The sequence below is a fragment of the Lethenteron reissneri genome, chromosome 20 (genome assembly GCF_015708825.2).
Source record: "Lethenteron reissneri isolate LAM-NWPU_2019-01 chromosome 20, ASM1570882v1, whole genome shotgun sequence".
NCBI lineage: Eukaryota > Metazoa > Chordata > Hyperoartia > Petromyzontiformes > Petromyzontidae > Lethenteron > Lethenteron reissneri.
Window position 1 is genome coordinate 14,307,244 of NC_083798.1, and position 14,936 is coordinate 14,322,179.

The 14,936-nt window shown below is 50.3% G+C and overlaps 1 long non-coding RNA gene across 2 annotated transcripts in view; it reads left to right on the forward strand.

Annotated features, from left to right (window-relative positions):
* The first annotated feature begins 6,061 nt into the window (after positions 1-6,061).
* LOC133344826 (uncharacterized) overlaps positions 6,062-14,936 on the forward strand; it is a 52,362-nt gene continuing 43,487 nt past the window's right edge. For both annotated transcript variants that reach the window (XR_009755376.1, XR_009755377.1), the window contains exons 1-2: positions 6,062-6,311; positions 9,673-9,834. This is a non-coding gene — a long non-coding RNA (uncharacterized LOC133344826). The remainder of the gene's footprint in view (positions 6,312-9,672; positions 9,835-14,936) is intronic.

Consider the following 14,936-nt stretch of genomic DNA (forward strand, 5'->3'; position numbering starts at 1 on the left):
GAATCGAACAGGCGTTCTCTCGGTTGCAAGTCCGGTGTTCTAACCATCACACTGCGGTGGCAACGTGAAGATTTTGCTGGATAGTGCTAAGTGTAACCGGTTCTTTCCTAAAACCGACGTTAGCGGTATAACAACGATACAAACATTATTTTAGCAACCTTAAGATAACCAAGTAACATCGCATTTGTCTTAAAATAATTATTATATATATTGGGTCAGGCTTGGGGCAATGGTCCTCTTTCATAGCACATGAAGCAAAAACCATGTGTCGTAAACATAAGCAGCGGCGAATAAAGTATTTCGCCTTCAGCCAAGACACCGTGTTAAAAGTTGCAACATCCCCTCCCCGCCGCGTCTATTGTATTTCGTCCTAGTTTTTACACATCAACGCTCGCTCTCGCCTTCATCGCCCGCGAACGTGTGTGCCCTCGTCTCACCCTTGCCACTCATCATCACTCGATAGCAACATCGTGGGGGGGGGGGGGAGTCACTCCCCACCCGCCCCCCCCCCCTCTGTCGCGTGGCCCCCGCGGGAAGGCTATTTTTACATTCACTGCACAGGGCGGCTGGGACTTCGCATTCCTGCATGGGCGAGAGCCGTAGCGACGCGCCGATGTCTCTCTCCCCGCAAGCCGGAGCGCCACATATTTCGTGGCGTGACTGCACTTGAATGTGGCTGGAACTCTGCCCCCCCCCTAAACTTCTCCCCCCCTCCCTCCACCGCCCCCTCCTCGTTTCTGCTTTACACCACCAACACCACCACCCCCGGCCTACCGAATATAAATGGCGAAACTATGAGAGAGTCAGCGAAACCACTAAACGTGGGTGAACGGAATACATCACTCGCGATGCCAACGATAATTGTAACCTCATGAACCACCTCGTAGCACCGATCAAAGCACGGAGTCTGCCAAATATCACCGACTCTGACCGCGGAACGACCGCGGCACGGCAAATGTTGTAAAATTAACAACGCCAGCTCGATTATCATAACCATACCACCAACCCTAACCCACAGCACCAACATCTAACCACAGCCATTGCACAAACCCTTAATCATGCGCCAAATAGCACACACTATACTAAATATAACGCAAACTCGAGCTGTATAAATACCACAGACGCATTAATAAACATTTTAACAAAACCACAATCATACCACCAATCTCTAGTCAAAGTATCATCTACAAGGCTGATACCGTAACCGTAGCAACATCTCTATAACCATAGCCACAGCACAGCCTCTAAATCGATATAAACGCAGCGCCGACTCTAACCAGAAGCCTACAGTACCTGCTCGAACACGACCAATAACTCCTCTAACACGAACCACACGCTAATGCACACCATGAATATATATCCACAAGCATGTCTCCACCATCAGCGCCAGGCGCGTGGTGTAGACACAATAAACACAACTTTGTATTTTACCAAGTAAGGCCCACTGAGCTGTATAGCTCCTTTTCAGAAGCGATCTGGCAACAAATGATAGCTCAACGAAGTGGTTTGTCTTCTGGAAATGTATAGCAGCCAAGTACACTAAACGCGTGTTTCTAAACGTGGATGGAAAAACCGGAGGACCCGGAGAAAACAATCCACGCGACCACGGAGAGAACACCGCAAACTCAAAATACCGAGGCATCGTCATGGTCGGACTCGAACACAACCTCCTGTATACCGGGCGAAGCCGTGGACATCTCGCTTCCGCGGCCGCCGGATCAGAATCAGCGAAACCACAACATGACCACAACCGCCGCAACAACGGCTGTAAGAGATTTGTCAACGACTTTAAAGCCACTCGTAGTGCACGACCGCACGGATAGCGATTGTGTCGACAGCAACAAACAAAAAACTGCTTCCAACTTGTCACCCGCATCGCCTTCCTTCTCGCTGGGTTCCGTGCGGGACCTTGCGAAAATAAATTGCATCTTCTTAGTAATTCGTAACGAATACTAAGCGATTCGTCAATCAATATCGGTTGTTATCAGCTCGCGAAACGTGTGCGTACATCGAATAGGGCGCACGTAAAACATCGATGTCTGTGTGTGGTTTAGTATTCGTACGTCTCGTAAATAATGGGTTCATGTTAGCCCCCGTACGTAGCCACTAGCGGAGCTAACATTCATCACAATGTCATACTATATTCGAAAAAGTTTTGCCGGCTGGTGGGAGGAAGGGATGGATAGTTACGGCCAAAGGACGCGCGGGTTGCTAGTTAATAAAAAATTAGCCCGTAAAAACAAAGTTTTTCACTATAAATCCTTTATATGCGTGGCGGCTAGAGTCCTCTCGTCCTCTGGCTTGAGATAGCTGCCACCTATGGGTCAGATGATTGCCTGGCACCATTAAGCAATTGGTAAATAAGTATAATATTTTTTTCCTAAAAAGTGTAAAATTTTGGAGAAAAAAAATTCACGAAAATGTATTGTCACGCACAACGGGTCTGTGTGGAAAATGTCAGCTCGATCGGATCACGGGAAGTGGGTTAAAAAACGACCGAAAGATTTGCACGGTCGTAAGCGCGCAAGCAAGCAAGCAAGTGAACTTAATATAAAGGATTAAAAAAAGAATGGCACCTGTAATCGTGAACGCCGACCACTAAGATATGCTTCGTAGGTGTATTGCTCGACACCTACCTAATGATAATACCGCTACCTACCATCGCACGGCACTCGGGGTGACCAATGCGTGGGAATTCTGTGAGTAATAGTGCCAGCGCCATAGTGAGCTAAGATTCTCGCGATAAAGGAGAAACGCAGTGGTATTCGGAGTGTGGCTGCCAAAACACATGTCACGTGGGAGCTGTGCGTCCCTTTAATATCGCTTCAGGGGGTGGAGAGGTGGCGCATTGATACATGATGCCGAGAACCTGACCCACCCGAGACAGATTCCCGGCCGCGGCAAACGAACAGCAGCACCAGCGGCGAGCGATATCTGAATCTGTACTGCGACTCCATTCACCAGCCCGCAAAGACCATCACGGTGGGTTTACGATCAGTCATCTTTGCCTACACGGCATGGGAGGTGGGGGGTCGGGTCATCCAGCAGTGGATTGACAAAGGGGGGGGGGGGGGCTGTACGTTTTGTTATTACATCGCAAACGCGAGGCTCGACAGAAAGTTAAACTGACGTTCAACACGCCTTCTCACTTGGATGTCTACAGCGAGTTACCTGTTCATATGCACATTCCATTATTGCGTTGATGAACACGGGCACTGGTTAACGCGCCGCGTTCACTGGTGAGACAACCGCGGCGGGCTTGGGCAGGGCACGTCGGAGTTTGATAGATTATTGCATTGCGGGACCGCTAGATAGATCGCAGCTGCTGCTGATGATGATGGGTTATATTGCATTTTAATACTTATCACTGCGCATTATTGCGTTCGCATCAACTGTTCGCCGCTTCTCGTTGTTGCGCAAGTTGTGCCGATGTGTCACCTCCATTATCGCATCAATCAAAGGTATACACCTGCACGCAGGTTTCTCTCGATTTATGCGGGTTCGGTTTTGTGCGATTTCGCACATATGCGGCTAACCTGTTTCTCGCCAAAATTCGCCTATAGATGCGGTTTGAATTCGCTCGTATGCGGCTATGCGATCGGACGCGGGACAACATTGTCTGCACTGTACGCCTGTGCCGTAGGCAGCTGTCTCGTGCGATGCATTGTGGGGTTGGGTGACTGCGCTCTATGCTGCGCAGATTTCGCTTTGTGCGCCGTTTATTTCGGAACGCATCTGCTGCCGCGTAAAGCGAGGGAAACCTGGACACACATTGGCCTCCGGTCTTTCAAGTGGCGGACCGCGGGCCAGATCTCTTACCCGCGAAGGCTCTCGGAGTATGACGTCGAGAAGACATCAGTGGCGACATGTCAGTCACGTTACATTGTGAAGTCGCTCGCCGGGAATAATATCGAACTCTGATGTGGACAAAATCGGTTGGCTTTTTTTTTTAAATCCACAAGTCAGCATTTAATCACGGTGTCCCACACCAGTGCTGCCCCTTACAGATGGTAAACTTCACCCGAAGACACGTGAGCCCTGCGCAGATAAATCACCTGCGCCTGTACCTATACATCTGCACCTGACCACGCAAAATTTGAATAATACAATGATTTATAATTCTAGATTTGAAGCTTTCGTGACTGCAAGGATTCATACTCTTAGTTTTTTTCGGTAAAGTCACGTAGGTAAAAAAGAATAAAATTATAATTATCAATTTTAATTTTATTCTTTTTTACCTACGTGATGATTTATAGACGATTGTGTCGGGGAATAAATTAATTGGGACGTACAGCCCCTCCTCACTCCCCTGTTGCTCGTGGGGGCTTTAATGACCATACTTCCCCGCCACTGGTAAGCGTGGGTTGTTGGAAAAAAAGACGTGGAGTTAAAGTGCAGGTAAATCTCTCGCTACGGATGTTAGCCGTGGCCGAGAATCGGTCAATAAAGCATAATTGTAAACATAATCAGGAACAGAACACTTAATAAAAAAAAACTAAAATCTTGAGAAACAATTTTTTAAAGCCACAATTTAATCGAAATTGTTTTAAAGGTTTTACCCTTTCTGGCATGAATACATGAAGTATATTCGTGGTTCTTTCTTACGTGATTTTTACCGAAAGAACCAAGAATATGAATCCCTGCAGTCACGAAAGCTTTAAATCAAAATACAGGAAGTGGTTAAGGTGTTCGGACATCAACTAGACACCTCTTGCAAGGGATCAAGTCTGCATTACGCACACAAGCTTGTGGTAGAACATACGAACAAACATGCTGTGATAATAACATAAGTATTGTCTTATTATATATATATTTTTGTTTAATAATTTTGATGCTGGCGAAAGAAGGTGCCACAGTCACAATTTAGTTTTCTTTTCTTAATCGTGACCCTTAATCGTAACCATTAATCGTGACCTCCTGGCGCTAGTCACAGAGTACAATGCACGCATTGATGCTTTAGGGACCACTGCATTGACCATCCAGAAGCACGCGTGAGTTCATTTCCATAACCTTTTGTCAAAACTTCTTCGCGACCTCTCGCTGACCCCTAACCCCACCCCCTCCTCCAACATCCAGCACTAAACCCTGAAAACTGATTCATAACCCTCAACTGAAACCCCATTATATGCCTGGTTTTCCTTAAGAAGAAAAAAAGCCCTCTCTCAAATCTCCAAACCTATGAGCTCAACTCCTATGACATCACCATCACTAACGATGACCCTAACATCGAATTCTGACGTCGACTTGAAACACCTCACCCCAAATACCAGGGCCCTTAACCGTAACCTTGAATCCTGATCTCTTCACGTTTTCTTCACTCACGCGCCCGTAAGGAACAGTAACACCTCCTCCCCGAGACAACAAACCCCATAACACACACAAGACAAAGATCCCCCGTATAGACTGTAGGGGCAAGTGCTGTCAGCGAGCATCTATGAAGGCCGGAACAGTACACGAGGAGGTGGGTGGCCAGCACCACGCCCGACCGCCTTTGTCTCCCCAGTGACGATGTTGTTTACACACCGCACCGGGTACTCATTTGCGGCTGAGTCGACCTAGGGGAGGCCCGGGACCGGTTTAGATAATCGTCACTGGTGTTGGCCGTGAACGGGAATCGAACCCGGGTCGCCGGGTTCATAGCGCAGCGCGCTGACCGCTACACTACCGCTCCCCACTGCACTATATACTGCACACACACACACATATATACTGCACACACACATACACTGCACACACACACACATACACACGGCTGTCGCTGGACACTCGTCCCCGTAACCCTCTCACCACCTAAGTCGAGTCCGCAACCCGCCCGCAATGTAACCATCCGCGCCATTGCCCGGCACGGACCCTTGGCCCGCGTCTCTCGCCTCGGCAACGCAATTCGATGCGCCCCGATCCATTCCCACCACACAGTGGCTGCGGAGCGATGAAGCGGGTTTGTTGGAGGGGTGGGTGGGTGAGGGTTTGAGGGGTGGTGAATCGTGGGGGTGGTGGTGAGTGGTTTGGGGAGAGGGGGTGGGGGTGGTAAGCTGGCTGGCTGAGTTGGTGGGTGGGTGGATGGTGGTGGTGGACAGCGTGAAGCCAAGTTCACACGGAGTTAATCCGTCACTCGCTGCTTAAAGGAGAGAAGGAGAGAGAGAGAGAAAATGAGAGAGAGAGAGAGAAGAAAGAAGCGAGCAAAAAACAAGGAGGCGCCCAAGTTTGACAAGAGGCGAGTTGAGAACGCGACCCCAATGGAAGCCGTGGCGACATTCACTTCAAATCTCATCTCTCGGCCTCTCTCGGAGCCGCGCCGTCGAGTGAGTGTGGTGAGTGTGGTGAGAGTGAGTGTGGAGAGTGTGGTGAGTGTGAGTGTAGTGAGTTTGAGTGTAGTGGGAGTGAGTGTGGTGAGAGTGAGTGTGGTGAGTGTGGTGAGAGTGAGTGTGGTGAGAGAGTGTAGTGAGAGTGGTGAGTGTGGTGAGAGTGAGTGTGGTGAGTGTGGTGAGAGTGGTGAGTGTGGTGAGAGTGGGTGTAGTGGGAGTGAGTGTAGTGTGGTGAGAGTGAGTGTGGTGAGACTAAGTGTGGTGAGTGTGAGTGTGGTGAGTGTGGTGAGACTAAGTGTGGTGAGTGTGAGTGTGGTGAGTGTGGTGAGAGTGAGTGTGGTGAGAGAGAGTGTGGTGAGAGTGTGTGGTGAGAGTGGTGAGTGTGGTGAGTGTGGTGAGAGTGAGTGTGGTGAGTGTGGTGAGGGTGAGTGTGGTGAGAGAGTGTGGTGAGAGTGGTGAGTGTGGTGAGAGTGAGTGTGGTCAGTGTGGTGAGAGTGGTGAGTATGGTGAGAGTGGTGAGTGTGGTGAGAGTGGTGAGTGTGGTGAATGTGGTGAGAGTGAGTGTAGTGAGTGTGGTGAGTGTGGTGAGTATGGTGAGAGTGAGTGTGGTGAGAGTGTGGTGAGAGTGGTGAGTGTGGTGAGAGTGAGTGTGGTGAGAGTGAGTGTGGTGAGAGTGAGTGTGGTGAGTGTGGTGAGAGTGAGTGTGGTGAGTGTGGTGAGAGAGTGTGGTGAGAGTGGTGAGTGTGGTGAGAGTGAGTGTGGTGAGTGTGGTGAGTGTGAGTGTGGTGAGACTGAGTGTGGTGAGTGTGGTGAGAGTGAGTGTGGTGAGTGTGGTGTGAGTGAGTGTGGTGAGAGAGTGTGGTGAGAGTGGTGAGAGAGTGTGGTGAGTGTGGTGAGAGTGAGTGTGGTGAGTGTGGTGAGAGTGAGTGTGGTGAGTGTGGTGAGAGTGTGTGGGGTGAGTGTGGTGAAAGTGGTGAGTGTGAGTGTGGTGAGTGTGAGCGTGGCGAGTGTGAGTTTGGTGAGAGTGAGTGTGGTGAGTGTGAATGTGGTGAGAGTGAGTGTGGTGAGAGTGAGTGTGATGAGAGTGAGTGTGGTGAGTGTGGTGAGTGTGGTGAGTGTGGTGAGAGTGAGTGTGGTAAATGTGTGGTGAGTGTGGTGAGAGTGGTGAGTGTGGTGAGTGTGGTGAGAGTGAGTGTGGTGAGAGTGGTGAGTGAGTGTGGTGAGTGTGGTGAGAGTGAGTGTGGTGAGTGTGGTGAGAGTGGTGAGTGAGTGTGGTGAGAGTGATGAGAGTGGTGAGTGTGGTTTGTGTGGTGAGAGTGGTGAGTGAGTGTGGTGAGTGTGGTGAGAGTGGTGAGTGAGTGTGGTGAGTGTGGTCAGTGTAGTGGGAGTGAGTGTGGTGAGTGTGGTGAAAGTGTGTGTGGTGAGAGTAAGTGTGGTGAGTGTGGTGAGAGTGGTGAGTGTGATGAGTGTGATGAGAGTGAGTGTGGTGAGAGTGGTGAGTGAGTGTGGTGAGAGTGGTGAGTGAGTGTGGTGAGTATGGTGAGAGTGAGTGTGGTGAGTGTGGTGAGAGTGAGCGTGGTGAGTGTGGTGAAAGTGAGTGTGGTGAGTGTGAGTGTGGTGAGTGTGAGTGTGGTGAGTGTGGTGAGAGTGAGTGTGGTGAGCGTGGTGAGAGTGAGTGTGGTGAGTGTGAGTGTGGTGAGTGTGGTGAGTGTGAGTGTGGTGAGAGTGAGTGTGGTGAGTGTGGTGAGTATGAGTGTGGTGAGTATGAGTGTGGTGAGTATGAGTGTGGTGAGTATGAGTGTGGTGAGTGGTGAGTGTGGTGAGAGTGAGGTATGAGTGTGGTGAGAGTGAGTGTGGTGTGAGTGTAATGAGTGAGTGTGGTGAGAGTGAGTGAGGTGTGAGTATGGTGAGAGTGGTGAGTGTGAGTGTGATGAGTGAGTGTGGTGAGAGTGAGTGAGGTGTGAGTGTGGTGAGAGTGAGTGTAATGAGAGTGAGTGTGAGTGTGGTGAGTGTAATGAGAGTGAGTGTGATGAGTGTAATGAGAGTGAGTGTGGTGAGAGTGAGTGTAGTGAGTGTGGTGTGAGTGTGGTCAGTGTGAGTGTAATGAGAGTGAGTGCGTGTGAGTGTTTATTTCGACGCACATTCCACTGTTTTGAGGCAGTGTTATCGCAAGAGTGCTCGCTGTAGGACAGCTGCCATAGGTAGTGTGCACCTTACGCTAAGCAGTTGTGTGCATGTGTGTGTCTATAGCATGTGCTTTGGTACGTGCGCTTATTTTCGTATGCGGGTTTCTTGAGTTGTAGAAGGGGTTTTTAAATGTGCACACCCACAGAGATATGAGTATAAATCGCGATATATACATACGCACAGACAGACATACATACACATGTAAAATATACGTATTTGTAAACACACAAATACACACAAAGACACACACAGCCCAGACTCAACAACAACAATCGCCGCTCGCCGCTAAAGTAGCGGTGACGTCACCACGGCGCTTGTGCCAGGCTAGGTGCACTTGTAGGATACGCTGGCAGGAGGGGTGACTGACTGGGATGACTGACAAGACACGCACACACCCGTATAGCCTTAATAGACTGTTGGGGCAAGTACTGTGAGCGAGCGCCTATGAAGGCCGGAACGGCACACGAGGGGGTGGGTGTCCAGCACCATGCCCGTCCGCCTTTGTCTCCCGAGTGGCGATGCTTACACACCGCACCAGGTGCTTATTTGAGGCTGAGTCGACCTAGGGGAGGCCCGGGACAGCTTCAGATAATCGTCGCTGGTGTTGGTCGTGAGCGTGAATCGACATCCACAGACACCCAAGCGTGCAAAAACAAAGACAGATACATCCACACGTACACACACACAGACATCCACCCGTACACACACACAGACACACACACAGAGACACACACAGACACACACACACACAGACACACACAGACAGACACACACACAGACACACACACAGACACACAGACACAAAGACACACAGACACACAGAGACACACACAGACACACACACAGACACACATACACAGACACACATACACACACACACAGACACACACAGACAGACACCCACACACAGACACACACACAGACACACACACAGACACACAGACACACACAGAGACACACACACAGACACACACACAGACACACACAGACACACACAGACACTCACAAACAGACACACACACAGACACACACACAGAGACAGACACACACACAGACACACACACACACAGGCACACACACAGACACACACAGACACTCACAAACAGACACACACACACAGACACACACACACAGACAGACACACACAGACGACGCACGCTGCTCGCGCCTTCTCGTTCAGCTCACGCCGACCGCGCGAGGAGTCCGCGTGTCCAGGCGAGGCGAGGTGGGGGACCCTGGGACCCACCCACGGGGGGAACAGCAGCGACGCGAGACGTCGCGGTGCCGGCTACGAACCGCCTTCATCGCCGTGACTCGCAATGAACCCTAAAGCACGGCGCCTGTAAGTAATCAACACACACACAAATACACACGCACACAGGTACACACACACATACACGCGCACGCACACAGGTACACACACACACACGCACACAGGTACACGCACACACACACATGCGTGCGACGTCCAACGTAGACTGTTGGGGCAAGCGTTGTTGGCGTACGAGAGGGTTGGGGGTTTGTATCGGGCCTATCAAATGACTGGCCTTTTGTGTCCTGCCCGGTGCTGATGTTTAGACAGCGCTCCAGATGTGGAGGCTTTTTTTTGTTTTTTTAAGGCTGAGCCGACCTAAGTGTTGGCGCTGGATCGGTTCACGTGTTTTACTCGAGGGAATCGAACTCGAATGGCTCGGTTCGTGGCGCGGTGAAACTACTCACCCACTGAGTCGCGCACAGCGCTACCGCCCGATAGCCACGCACAGTCTTACAAAGATAAATATCCCCCGTGTAGCCTATATCAGGCTGATGGGGCAAGTGCTGTTAGCGAGCACCTATCAAGGCGGGTACGGCGCAACGAGGGGGTTGGTGCGATCAGAACTAGCATGCACGTACGTATTATTCAGAACACACGCTGTCTGTGAGCACGTATCTCGCAGCGTACAGACACAACATACAGCCAGGCACCGTATAGCCTCAACAAAATGTTGGGGCAACATACAGCAGTCACACACACACAGAGACACGATCACACGTCGTATCCCGGGGGGTATGTATCGTGCAGCATACAACGCACAACGATCCCCAGTATAACCCTAACGTACTTTTGTGGGAAGTGCTACAGACAGACGCACAAACACTTTCTCGGTATGTGAGTGTGTATTATGCACAAAAACAAAGATCCCCCGAGAAGCCTTAACAGACTGTTGGGGCAAGTGTGTGACTGCGCGTAGCGCGAGCCAAGCTGGCCGCTACCGCCGCTGCCGCTGCTGCCGCCGCTGCTGTTGTTGTTGTTGTTAAGTTCGCGATCTCGGTGGCCTCGCTGGCGGGGTTGAAGGCGGCCTTTGTTTTAATTCTCTGGTCTCGACCATGACAATGCCACCGCCGGTTCAAGCAGAGGACACCCACCCCCCCTCCTCCTCCTCCTCACCACCTCCTCCTCTCACCCCCTCCCCTCCAACACACACACAACGTTCTCCGATTGAACGCGGTGGAAGGCGTCGAATCCTCCCCTGACCTTCCAATCTTTTGACCCTCGGGTGGACAAGTTGTTGGCGCTTTTTTTGTCACTTCCTACGGTCATAGGGGGGGGGGGAGACAACGGGGGGCTCAGTTGCGAGTCGGGCCCGCTCGAGGGGGAGAATAATGGAGCCGAATCGAGGGGTCACCAGCTGTAGAGTAGATACGGCTCCCAATACAGACCGCTCTGGGCTCTCAACCCCCCCCCCCCCCCCCCCACGGTTTGGAACGCGGTGCCAAGACGCTGCTGCCGCTGCTGCGTTATGCGTCATCACCCTGATCACAATGAGCCTTGGCCAATCCACTGCTGGACGGTGAGCTCCCTCCAAGCCGCACCGCTACTAAATCCCTCGCGATTCGGCGACGGGAACGATCCATCTGGCAAGCTGAGCTGCACGCGAGCCCCGATTTGATCGCTCCATCTCCGCGGTGGTTGGACGACCCCTTATCGGATGCATTCCATTCCCTCCCTGGCCGCCGCTGCTGCTGCTGCTGCTCTGTCATTATTCTTGACTGCCGATCCATCAGCACCCCCCCCCCCACCACCAGTGTGCACGGCGTAGGCGATTGGCCTGCGTATGTCCGTCGGAAGCTTAATTTCAACTAAGTCTGCGACCCTAAAGATCATTTACACACCCGGTACACCACGGCTAGTGTCCCTCTCGCCTCTGCATGTGGTCATCCGGTCACCCCATCACCTCCTTCCGCTAGCCAGTGAGGAATAAAAGCCTGTGTATTGTATCTATAGGACTGTGGCATTGCATCGATGAATATTGGTTGCTCGAGTGTGTGTGTGCGTGATAATCGATTATTGACCGTTCATGACAATCTGACGTTCAACGTAACAACTGAGCTGATGGAGCCATGGAGACAAAACGAATACAAAACTGACAATCACAATAGGATACAGCACAGTCGAGGCGGCCACAAGAGAGAGGGTATCTAACTCAGATCGCCGGGTTCGTAGCGCAGCGAGTGAACCGCTACACTACCGATCCACATACATACATACAGACACACTTGTATCATAACACATGCCGAAACATCCGTAAGCACTGACTTAGGCCACACACAGGCGTACACACATACATCCGAACACACATCCCTGCATAAACACACACGCCAGTGCATAGTACAATATTAAGTAAGCCATTCCTCTTCTTGGTTCTTTCGGTAAAGTCACGTAGAAGTGAAATAATACAATAATAAAAAGAAAACATAATAAAATAATTCTCACGACGTTTCGGCCACAACGCAAGCAGCCGTCCTCAGGTGTGCGTTGTGGCCGAAACGTCGTGAGAAATATTTTATTATGTTTTATTTTTATTATTTTATTATTTCCCTTCTACGTGACTTTACCGAAAGAACCAAGAAGATGAATCCCTGCAGTCACGAAAGCTTAAAATCGAAATTTAAGCCATTCCTATTTGTGCTACTGAAATAACGCACGCGTGTCTCGTTAAGTAAACCATTCTCGTATAATTTAGGAACGAATATGCGGACTGTAATTTCTGTAATGGGAGTATTTATTTGGCTGAGTTTAAAATCCAGGTGAGAGGTAATTACTGCGTGAAATATTCAGCGCTATAGCTCCCGTGCGGACCGCGCGTGGCGATGTCGCATTTGTATTTTCCTTAATGAAAGCGAGGTTTTTATTTAAACATATATAATATACAAAATCATTCATCGCGTTTATCTGCGTCGTATATATAAAAAAAAGTGTGTTTACGTTATTACCCTCTGTTGAATAAAGCGTCGCCGCCCTCTATCCGCGCGCGTGTTTTATTTGCAGTGCTATTCGCCATTATTTTCGCGGCCAGAGTTTTTGCAGCCTCTGTAAATCCGCTGCTGGATGAAGGCCCTCGTAACGCGGTGTCGGCATTATGTAGGGTCGTTGAGTTCCACACTCGGTGATAATATATGAATGGTAAACTTTTGTTTGGTGATCCTATGCTGTGCTGTTTTTTTTTGTTGCGTGTGATTCTGTTACGGCGTTGATTTCGATCTGTGAATATGGTACAACATCATTTGGATAAACTATCGCTGTGCAATTCTAACTTGGGTTCGTGAAACTTTCCTAATATAAAAAAAAACACTTCAGCGTTCAACTCAATTTGCAACATTTTGTGCGATTAATCGATTCAATTTAGTTGAGCTCAAAATTGATTATTCATGAAATCGATGCCACTAAAGTGGATTTATTTTCGTGGGAATAGCTACTGCCAGTGACGTTGATAGTACTGCTACTCTATCGTACGAATACTGACAGACACCCGACTAACACGTACAGCCATATTCCATTTAAATAATTATCGTAACATTAATTTAAAGAATTCTCGCAACATTCAGCCTTTTTGTTGATCCATTGGCGGGTAAAGTTGGGCCTTCCCAACGCCGTGTCGACGGTCATGGTGATCGATTGACCATACTTCACCCTGCCGGTCGGTATGGTGTTGATGACGAAGAGTTGAGTGTGTGTAGTGAGAGTGGCACATGAGCCGCTTCAGACAGATGTATCACGTCACCGCTCTCACGCTGTACGCATCTGAGCGGTGACTTGCCACGTTATAGTGCCTTAACCACTGCGCCACCGCTCCCTCCACCCCGGCTTCCTTTCGCACGTCCGTTAAAGTACCGCCGTCTCGACAGATATACGGGACCCAGCGTCGGGACACAAATAAGTCCGCGAGACGCGGTTTAAACATATATGTGTGTGTGTGTATATATCTACACCGGCCACACACCGCCATAAGTCAATATTGCCAAAGGTGGGTCTCCTTCCGTTTCGCTGGGCCTGGCAATGTTTGCTCACTTCCAAAGAAAATGAGGCGAGCAACGTTACGAAAAACAACTTCCGCTCAGGCACAACTCCAAAGAAAAGAGAGAGACTGACTGATCACATTCAATACGTTGCACACTATACAGTACCGTATACAGTAGCAGGCCGACGTTTCGGGCAATGGGTCCCTCGTCATAGCAGAAGGAGCAAAGAGGGGCACAACTGCTCGTGTAGAGTGTGGTGGATATCGTGGTCCTGGGCATCACCTAGGTCGACTCAGCCTCAAATGAGTACTGTGCCCGGTACGGTGTGTAGTGAACATCGCCACTCGGCAGACGTGGGCGGCCGGGCGTGGTGCTGGCCACCCCCTGCGGCCCCCCTCGTGTGCCGAGCCGTCCTTCATAGGTGCTCGCTAACAGCACTTGCCCCAAGAGTTTGCTGAGGCTACAACTAAGGAGGGGAGGGACCTTTGTTTTTGGAGATCGCGCGTGGCTGCAATTGGGAGCCTTCGATAAGAAACAAATTCCAACTGGAACTGGGGAATGTATTTGTGACGACAACACATGAGTTGAGCATTTTTTATTTTAACTTAGGAGTGATAGGTTATTGTCAAGCGAGCACTTGTAAAGTATGTAACAATAGCTACGATGGAAACTCAATGTAGTCACGAGTGGAACGCACACAATTTACTTGACTGTCGGCCCACGTGGAAGGCCGAGTCGGTGACTAAAGCCTCGGTGGCTAAAGCCTCGGTGACTAAAGCCTCGGTGACTAAAGCCTCGGTGGCTGAAGCCTCGGTGACTAAAGCCTCGGTGACTAAAGCCTCGGTGACTAAAGCATCGGTGACTGAAGCCTCGGTGGCTAAAGCCTCGGTGACTAAAGCCTCGGTGACTAAAGCCTCGGTGACTGAAGCCTCGGTGACTGAAGCCTCGGTGGCTGAAGCCTCGGTGACTAAAGCCTCGGTGACTAAAGCCTCGGTGACTAAAGCATCGGTGACTGAAGCCTCGGTGGCTAAAGCCTCGGTGACTAAAGCCTCGGTGACTAAAGCCTCGGTGACTGAAGCCTCGGTGACTGAAGCCTCGGTGGCTAAAGCCTCGGTGACTAAAGCCTCGGTGACTAAAGCCTCGGTGACTAAAGCATCGGTGACT